This window comes from Protobothrops mucrosquamatus, unplaced genomic scaffold (assembly GCF_001527695.2).
Source record: "Protobothrops mucrosquamatus isolate PMUCROS unplaced genomic scaffold, P.Mucros_1.0 scaffold204, whole genome shotgun sequence".
Taxonomy (NCBI): Eukaryota; Metazoa; Chordata; class Lepidosauria; order Squamata; family Viperidae; genus Protobothrops; species Protobothrops mucrosquamatus.
In genome coordinates this window covers 264797-275618 of record NW_015386559.1, presented here as the reverse complement: position 1 = coordinate 275618, position 10822 = coordinate 264797, and positions in this window count along the sequence as shown.

The window sequence follows — 10822 nt, the reverse complement described above, 5'->3', positions numbered from 1 at the left end:
AAAACAGGCACACCTCCCGAAACTTTCTGAGGATCAGATACAAAATATGAATAGCTTAATTACATTTGAAGAAATTACTACAGCCATAAAACAGTTAAAGAGTGGGAAATCTCCTGGAACAGACGGTCTAACAGCTATTTATTATAAATTGCTAAGTGAAGAAATGTTAGAGCCTTTGAAGCAGTTGTTTAATAGTATTTTGTTAGGTGAAGAAGTACCTGGTTCGTGGAGAAGAGCTTTCATATCATTGATCCCAAAAGAAGGACAGGAGTTAGCACAACCAAAGAATTATAGACCTATTTCACTCTTAAATACAGATTATAAGATTTTCGTTAAAATTTTGCCCAATAGATTGATGCATGTTTTACAGAAATTAATTCATGGTGATCAATCTGGTTTTATTTTGGGAAGGTATATGAAATATAATGTGAGACAAATTTATTTATTTATTTATTTATTTATTGAATTTTTACCCCGCCCTTCTCCTTGCGGACTCAGGGCGGCTAACAGCCTGATAAAAACAAATACAAAAATTACAAAAATACTATCATTAAAAACATAATTAAAATGAAATATTAGATTGGCCTTTGTTATTTTAAAATTATTTTTAAAACCCCACTAAAAATTACTCCTTAGGCCAGTCCTGCTAGTTGAAATAGCCATGTCTTAAGGGCACGGCGGAAGGAAGGGAGATCCGGTATCACCCGGATCTCTGGGGGTAGTTCATTCCAGAGGGTGGGAGCTCCCACCGAGAAGGCCCTCCCCCTGGGGGTCGCCAGCCGGCACTGTCTGGCTGACGGCACTCTGAGGAGACCCACTCTGTGGGAGCGTACCGGCCGATGGGAGGTAATCTGAGGCAGAAGGCGGTCTCGGAGATATCCAGGTCCAATGCCATGGAGCGCTTTAAAGGTGATAATCAACACCTTGAAGCGCACCCGGAAAGCCACCGGCAGCCAGTGCAGCTCGCGCAGCAACGGTGTTACATGGGAGCGACGAGTCCCTCCCAACACCGCCCGCACGGCCGCATTCTGGACTAACTGGAGCCTCCGAGTGCTCCTCAAGGGGAGCCCCATGTAGAGAGCATTGCAGTAGTCCAGGCGGGAGGTGACAAGGGCATGGGTGACTGTGCGCAAGGCGTCCCGGTCCAGAAAAGGCCGCAACTGGTAGATCAGGCGTACCTGATAAAACGCCCCCCTGGTCACGGCCGACAACTGGTCTTCCAGTGTCAGTTAACTTGATAGAGTTAACTTGATAGAGTATTTACAGAAGAATAATCAGATACCAGCAGCTTTTATATTTTTAGATGCTGAAAAAGCATTTGATCAACTGGATTGGAAGTTTTTATTTTTAGTAATAGAAAAAATGAATTTTGGAGATAAATTTTTGTTAGCTCTTAAGGCTATTTACCGACAGCAAACAGCACAGCTTATAATAAATGGAGGACTAACAGATTCGTTTGAAATACAGAAAGGTACGAGACAAGGGTGTCCCCTATCTCCATTGTTATTTGTTCTAACAATTGAGGTTTTATTGGTTAAAATCTGCGAATCACAGGTTATAAAGGGTATAAAAATTAAAGGAAATAATTATAGATTGAGAGCATTCACGGATGATTTAGTTCTGACCTTAACACATCCAAAGGAATCCGTAAATGAACTAATGGTGATAATAAAACAATATGGGGAGTTATCTGGATTTAAGGTAAATAGCCATAAGACTAAATATTGTCTAAAAATATGAATGTTAATGAAAGAAGGGATTTAGTAGAATTAACTGGTTTTGAAATGGTTAAAAAAGTTAAATATTTGGGTATAGATATCACAGCCTCAAATATGAAGTTGTTTAAAAATAATTATGAAAAATTATGGGGTTTGGTACAAAAGAATCTACAGGATTGGAAAAAAATGCAACTATCAATGTTAGGTAGGATTTCAGTTATTAAAATGAATGTACTTCCCATGTTTTTATTTCTGTTTCAAATGATACCGGTTTTGAAGAAGGATGCTGGATTAGATGAATGGCAAAAGGGTATTAATAGGTTTATATGGTCAGGAAAAAAGCCAAGAGTGAAATTCAAGATTATCCAGGACGCGCGGGAAAGAGGAGGGCTGAAAGCCCCAAACTTGAAATTGTATTATGATGCGGTGGTATTTACAGCAATTAGTGATTGGGTGAATGTAACTAATAAGAGGATGCTTAGTTTAGAAGGATGGGATTTGTTATATGGATGGCACGCATACCTTCTTTATAATAAAAAGATGGATAAGGCATNGGAAGGGGGGGAAAGGGAGGGGAAGGGGGATAATGGGGTGGGGGGAGAGTCGGGATGGTATTATAAGTATGCATTAATAGTTATATAACTAAAATGTGTAATGTTAGAATTGAAATGTATGTATGTTAATGCATTTTATGTTTGAAAGATGTATAATTTTTTCTACTTTAAAAATAAAAATTTTCAAAAAAAAAAAAAATAAGCAAAAAAATAATTAAAAAAATAAAAATAAGCAAAAAAACAATAATACAAAAAAAAAATTCCTTCCTCCTTCCTTTATCTAATTAATAGAAAGCCAGGAGGTATAAACATTAGTTTTAAAAAGTGATTCTAAATATTTCACACTTTGTATAAACCTGAAGTAGCCCTAGGACAGTCTCCAGTAACTGATAGTAGAATCAGACTCAAAGTCATTTCTTCCTATTAATGACAATCTCTTCCCTCACATCTCCTTTTAAACATTTAAGATTTACATATTTGCATTATCTCTAAACACTCTTGAGAGGGAGAGAGTAAGCAGATCATCCCAATCATTACATGAGGGGAAAGGTTCTGCTCATTATGATCATTTTCTAAATAAAAGATTTTTAATTCTTGGTTAAAACGAGCAAGTTAACTGCATATGAATTATCTTCCTTCCAGCTGTGAACCAAGTAGATGCTACTTTTTTACAGAGCTCAAGGGTTAGCATAATTATGCTGGAGAGACTCTGGGTCACATCCACCAATTAACTCTGTTAATATAACCAACATGTCTAAATGTTGCTTCTGGGCAGCCAAAACATTCTCGCCATCTGATTCTTCATGTCCCAGAAATAATGAATTGGTGGCTTGTTACGTGTCTCATTTCCCCTTTGTGCTTATCATCATTAAAATAAACAGCCTATTCAGATCCATCTTTGTAAAGAAAAAGCATATAAATAAAAGACATTAATGAAGACAGCCAGATAATAATTTGTCATAGAGCTCTCTAAGCCTGCTTTGCTATACAATTGAGGCATGTTTAATCCAATTGATTTCAATGGGCTGAGATGGCTTGAATAAGCAGTAAAAATACTAAGTTGCTACTTATTCTTTTGTGAATAATATTAATTTATGTATAAGATCAAAGAATAATGTGGATGCATATCTTAAAGTTATCTTTCCCATCAGTTATTTCTACAGTTTCTATAATGTTACTCTGTGATAAAGCTGTCTATATAATAGAATTCTACTGAAATAAGTGAGATGATAAGCCAATCTTTCCAGAACATTGATCATTCAACACCTGATGCTAACACTCTTATTCTCTATATGGTAATTTATTCTAGGTTAGTATGTTCTCCATCCACTATGAAGGCAGGCATGATATATGTTACCCGTGTTCTTTTAATGTGTATTTATTTAGAAATAATATAAATCAACAAGAGAATGAAATTTAAGTATGATAAACATCATGTGATTCAGTATCCTCTCCAAGATAAAAGCTTAGATCTAAGGCAGGGGTGTCAAACAGATGCGTCACGCCAAAACCGCACCCACCCCATTGCCGGCAATGGGAAAAAAGTCACGATACATTGCGACACATCATGTGACGTCACGGGTTTGACACCTGTGATCTAAGGTATCCACTCAGCTCTGTAGAAAAGAGTTCTGAACATAATATATTTTCCTGCCTTGAATGCTGAAAGGAAGGCCATATTTTTCCCTAATTACATGGAATCAGAACATGTTTGGAATATTGTTTAACAAATGTAAAATTGCAATTTTTGCACCATATACAAATATTATCCATAATTTGACTCTACTCCACTTATATTCCTTTTATAAAAGCATAGGTAGCAACACACTGGATATCTAAATCACTATAGTTAAAACACAGATGTTTTGTTGTAACAGCTTCTCTTAATTGATATTTTTCTCTTTCATCCTTTCTTGTATCCAATTGCTGCTCAAATAATCACACTTTCAGGAACAAAAAATATCCTAGCCTTTTTTTAAAGTTGTGTTTTGTTTTTGTATTGGAAGTGGCTAATCACAGATACTGACACAGCCCTTCTAAAATAAGTCTAACATTTCTGGTAAGATGGTGGAGAGAGCAGGAGCCATGAATGGATTGTCTTAATTTGATTGGCATTAACTTGAATTAAAGATGTATGATTGGTCTGAAGTCATCCATCACCATGGGGTAAGGTATCATTAGTATGCTCATGAGTCCTAATTATACATCTATGCCCATGGCAAATTAAGCAATACTGAGGGCATCTTATCCTGGTGCTTGGAGTCTGTGAAGGTCTGAATCTTGACAAGACTGAGTAGCTTTGAGTTTGGGACCCTGCTGGTTCTATGACTATGCCAACTTTGGTGCTGGATTGGATTGCACTGCCCCAAACAGATCTGATGTGCAACCTAGAGGTCCTCCTTGACTCACAATTCCTAATCAACAACGGGGGTGGTGGTCACGGCTAGGAGAGTTTTTGCAATAACTTTGTGTTGAACTAGATCAGGGAGTTCACTCACAATCACTCATGCAGTAGTCATTTCCCGGTTGAACTAGTGTAGTATGCTCTACATGGGGCTTCCCTTGAAAACTATCCAGAAACTTCAGATGATGCAAAATGCAGCAGCATATACAGTTATGTGTGTTTCTAAAACAACACACATTACACCTTTGCTGCGTTATCAGTCTGTTTCTGGGTCAAATTCAACATGCTGTTTAAAGCCTTACATGACATGGAACCAGGTTATCTGAGGGACTGCCTCTCCATTCATATCTGCATTAGATCAAGCAGAAAAGACAATCTACAGGTCCCATTGGCTAGGGACCTGAATTTGGCAGGTCCTGGGTAGCAGGCCATTCGTGCTACGGTGCCCACTGTTTGGAACATCCTCCCTCTTGAAATAAGGATGGCCCTATCCTTGTTTATTTTCTGGTGCCATCAGGTCTGGGGAACCTAGGGATCTGGTGAGTTATTGAGGTGACTCCATTGTTATTCACTTCTGCTTTTCACCTAATATTTGTTCCATTTTTTAGTTTTGTGTTTTTTAAAAGTTTTTTTAAGTTGATAACAACAACAACATTAAAAAACATCCTATGATGATATCTTTAACGTCATCAAACATCAACATTTGCCTATCCCAAAACCTTGGAAAGGACTCGATAGGTGGATAATAATGCCAAATACAGTCTAAACATCTGGCTAACACAGCGATGAACCATAATATTCTATTATTATATTAATAGTATATTGTAATAACATTAATTGTAATAGGCTTATTAGATGCAATCCCAAAATAACTGAAGCACTGCTTGAATACATTGGCATTGACAAAATCACCCCAGTCAATTGCAAAGGGACCTTTACTTGGAGCATGCTGTGACAATACTTTTAATACCATCACACAACAATATCTGCTATCCAAAGTCCTTGGGAAGGACTCAATAGGTGGATAAAAATACCAAATCCAGTCTAAACATCTGGCTGACTGTGCGACCAACCATAATATTTTTGTATATATTGTTTTTTAGTCTTGTACACGGGATCCACAGTCCCATGTATTGTGAAATGCATAGCCATATAAGTTTGACAATATATATACATAAATACACTTGCGAACAGTTTTATTCATTGCAGTCGTGGATGGCAGTTCAGAGTAACAATGAATTTAATTAATAGGCTTATTGACTGAAATACAACAGAAATATAAGGAGAAGTAAGAAAGAGGTACTCTAAGGAAAACTTCCAAAATGATTGAAGATGAATATTTATGTAGGAAGTTCCCAACCAACAAGAGAGCACTGTGGGAGATTTATGTACAAGCATCTCACTTGAGAAGCAGGATTAAAATTATCTTTAACATCTGAAGGGTAACAAAATCTACTCTAGGCAGCTCAAAGGCAATCTTTTCCCTCCTCTAAAAGAGCCATTAGCTCTGGGAAAGGGTCACCACTCCCTCAGGGATGTGGTATTTTTGCAAAGTTTTCTCCTGACAACATGCACCAGGAACATGTTTGAGTTTGGGTGTATGCCAGTCATTGTTCACTTTGGAATAAATTAGTTTGTGGCACTGAGATAATGGTGGATTCTCTTTTCAAAGAACAACATATTAAGGAGAAAATTATTCCATCCTTCTGAAATTATGATTAAATGCAAATGTATTAAGCATCTAAAATTAATCAATAAGCTATGTAGCAATACAGAATTTAAGAGTTGATAAAACACATTTATAAAAAATATATAGCAATAAACAGCATGGTTTTCTATTTGAATCTTAAAGGGACCTTCTTTTCCCAAGCAGAAAATTCTGAGACTTGTATCCCAACAGAGTAGAATAGATGAAAATGGTTCATTAAATAGAAGACTGTAAAAACATCTCTGCTGGATCAGACTAAAGCCTATATCATCGGTTGGCAATCCACAGCCAATGGGCCATTAATGGCTCTAGACCACCCACTCCTGAGATTACACTCTTGAAATTCAATAGCAAAATGTAGAAAATCAGTCTTGTGAACTTTAAAATACTTTCCAAAACGAGGTTCAACACATTTTCTTCTTTCAAAAGCCTCTGACAACCTATACCCAACTTATAAAAATCTAGGGCTGAAGATGAATGTCACTGCCAGACTCCCTGCAATTTCTGGGGTAGTCCTTCCCCCCCACAAACAATTTTTTTTAAAAAAAAATGCTCAGTGTTTTGCTACAAAAAGCCTGGCTGCCCATTTTTCTTGCATCCCACAGTGGCCAATCAGATGTCCACAAAAGCCCCCAAATGCAAGTCTTTTCTATTTGTCTTGGATCCTAAAAGCACAAGCTGTCATGATTATGTGGCAGTGTTTCTCCTGTCTATTGACATATGGCACAATTAATGCCTAAGTGATTATCATGCAGTATACATGTACTTCCCCCAACATCTATTATTCATTATGTATCAATTTACTCCTGTGTATATTAATAGTATAGACTAAAATTCGAAAAGGTTGCTTAGCATTTTGAGAACAACCTCCCACAAATGATCAGTTCTTCAGAGAGCCAGCTGCACATTGTTTTCAATTACAATTAATTCACGCTAAAAATGCCCAATATATGGTACTTTCTCTGAAATATAGCCTATATGAGGGTCTATTGATTTTGAAATAGAGGCTATATTCCAACCAATTGAGTGAGCATTCCATCTAGTTTCAAGTAAGTCTGGAATAATATTTTGCAGATTTGAATCCTGTAAGAAATTTATATTGTACTTTGCCAGGATGACTATATGCTCTATTTTTACTAAGAGCTGAAGAAAACAAATGCTGGTAAAACAGGGGTCTTCATGAGATCAAATACACAGCTGTTATATATTTTTGATGCATAGCTGATAAATGAAGCAAAACAAATAGATGTATTTATTCACAAGCATAAATTAGGCTTTATGCAGTGTTTTAGTGATATCTATAATCTTTCTGGAATTAAGGAAGGAAGGAAGGAAGGAAGGAAGGAAGGAAGGAAGGAAGGAAGGAAGGAAGGAAGGAAGGAAGGAAGGAAGGAAGGAAGACTTAGAGTCTGCCAAGATTAGTTTTATTCTATTATATATGCTATTTTAGGATGGTTGTTTGAAATCAGGGATGCTTATTGAGACAATTGCTTTGCAAAAAAAGAAACTTCAAATCTGAAGCAAGAGCTCCCTCTGTCTTTGTTCTGCTGCCTTTTCAAATAATTCTAGGAAAACATGAAGATACAGGTTAATATTCTTTAAAATGTTAATATAAATGTCTTGCATCCAACTAAATGGTATAAAAAGCATGGTAAACATATTACACAGAACAGCTCCATTGAACTTGGTGGCAAGTAGACATTGTTGGAAAGAGACACGTCAGAATATTTTTGAATGACAGCTGCTGGTATCCCTAACTGCTTGAAGTTGATGAGAGTTCAGAAAGTTCTGGCAAAGTTTAGTTTCTATGGGATGATATCACCATTTTGCATTACGGTATATAAAAAGAATGAATAGCAAGTAACTGGGGGACATGGAACAAATAATGTGTTTGGATTTGAATGTAGCAAGAACCACTGGCATCAAGCTGAGAAGAGTTTGGAAAATTTCAAGTTGAAAAGATTTTGGAAAAAGATTTTAGGACTAAGATCTTATAGGACTTTAAGAGTCCAACACACAAGCATCTTGAAGCACAATCCTGTGAAGTGGGGTGGGCTGAGAGTGTGTGACTAGCCTAAAATTAGCCAACTGACTTTTACTCATTTTCCTGGTTTCTAAGCCACTACACCAAACTGGATCACATTTGTTGATAGTTCAAAGTTATTTTCTCTATAGTTCTACCTAACATATGTCAAATAGCAGCTTGAAGAATTGTTTATTAATCTTCAGTCTGGTAATGCTGTTGCAAATATTGATCTCTAGTCTTCTTTCTGACAAAGTACACAAGAATATTCTTTGGTATATTTCTTAACTTTGAAATTGCATATTTATTCTATCAAGTTCGTCAATTTCTACCTCTCTATCACCTTATTCCATTCCAAAAAGTCCTGTTCTCAAATTGGACTAATAACTCTGAGTGCTATTACATGCTTCTCAGACCTTCACAAACTAAATATTAATCACCATCATATTTAAGTCCAAAACATTGGGCCAGTTGTTATATGCATCACAATTGGCCTATTAGTTAAGAATAGTTCCACAGAGGTCTTCTCTTTTTTTTTGTGTATTGGAATCTGTGTTGACGCCTGGTGACTATCTAGGCTATTCCCTGCAGTTTTTCTAGGAAGGTTTTTTGGGAAGTGGCTCATCACTGCCTTCTTCCCAGGGCTGCAAGAGAGTGACTGGTCCAAATTGACTTTGTGCCTAAGGCAGGACTGGAACTTGTAATCTCCCACTTTATAGCCTGTTTCCTTAACTATTACACCAAATGAGTTCTCAACAGTGGTAATACAAACTAAATTTCTGAAACCAATGCTTACTGCACCCAAAAGCATTTCTAATTTAATCCCAACACTTGAAAGTAGGGCTGTTTGAAATCAAGCATAGGACGTGGAAGGCAATTTTGACGTACAAGTTGAATTTTTTTTTCCAGTAGACCAAGCACCACTGACCTTAACAGATGACTATGCTTCTTCATGTGCCTTGACATTAGAAAATAAATTCACTATCACTATCTAAAAATGCTAATCTCTACTGGATACAATCAAACTAACATTAAAATATAGCAAATATTGGAAGATGTAGAATTACAAACTGTTTCTTGGGTGATGGCCAGTATACTACAAGGCTAAACAATTTATAGTGAAACAAAGGAATGTAAACTAAGCACAGGATATAAATGAAGCTGATGGTTACCTATAAGGTTTTCTTGGAGAATGGGTGCATGGCAAAGAATCGTCTAAAGTCAATCCAAGGTTTCAGAGTGGGTCAGGGCTGTCAGTCAGTCCAAAAGTCCAAGAAGCAGAATCTACATTTGAAGATCCTGAATGACCTGCATGACAGAGCACTGGGCTCTGTTCTAGGCTCAATGCTCCAACATCTTCATCAACGATTTGGACGAGGGGATAGATGAGGAACTCATCAAATTTGCAGACGACACCAAATTGGCAGGAATAGCCAACACTCCAGAAGATAGGCTTAAGATAGAAGAGGATCTGGACAGACTGGAACACTGGGGGCTATCTAACAAAATGAAATTCAATGGTGAAACAAATAAGGTTCTACATTTAGGCAAGAAAAACCAAATGTACAGGTATAGTACAGGTGGTACCTTGCTCAATAGTAGTAATTGTGAGAGGGATCTTGGAGTCCTAGTGGACAATCACTTAAATATGAGCCAGCAGTGTGCTGCAGGTGCCAAAAAAGCCAACACGGTGCTGGGCTGCATTAACCCAGAGGGATAGAATCAAGATCACGTGAAGTATTAATATCACTTTACAATGCCTTGGTAAGGCCACACTTGGAATACTGCATCCAGTTTTGGTCACTACAATGTAAAAAAGATGTTAAGAAGAGCAACAAATATGATTAGGGGACTGGAGGCTAAAACATGTAAGGAAAGTTGCTGGAATTGGGTATGTCTAGTTTAATGAAGAGAAGGACTAGGAGGGACATGATAGCAGTGTTCCAATATCTCAGGGGTAGCCACAAAGAAGAGGGAGTCAAGCTATTCTCCAAAGCGCCTAAAGGCAGGACAAGAAGCAACAGATGGAAACTAATCAAGGAGAGAAGCAATTTAGAACTGAGGAGAAACTTCCTGACAGTTAGAACAATTAACCAGTGGAACAACCTGCTTCCAGAAGTGGTGAATGCTCCAACACTGGAAGTTTTTAAGAAGAGACTGGACAGCCATTTATTTGAAATGGTACAGGGCAGGGGGTAGGCAACCCAAAACACTCAAAAGAGCCACTTGGACCTGTTTCCCACCGAAAACAAAACACTGGGAGCCGCAAAACCCTTTTGATATCTAAAATGAAGATAACACTGCATATATCCTTTTTTACCTTTATATTATATTATATTATATTATATTATATTATATTATATTATATTATATTATATTATATTATATTATATTATATTATATTATATTATATTA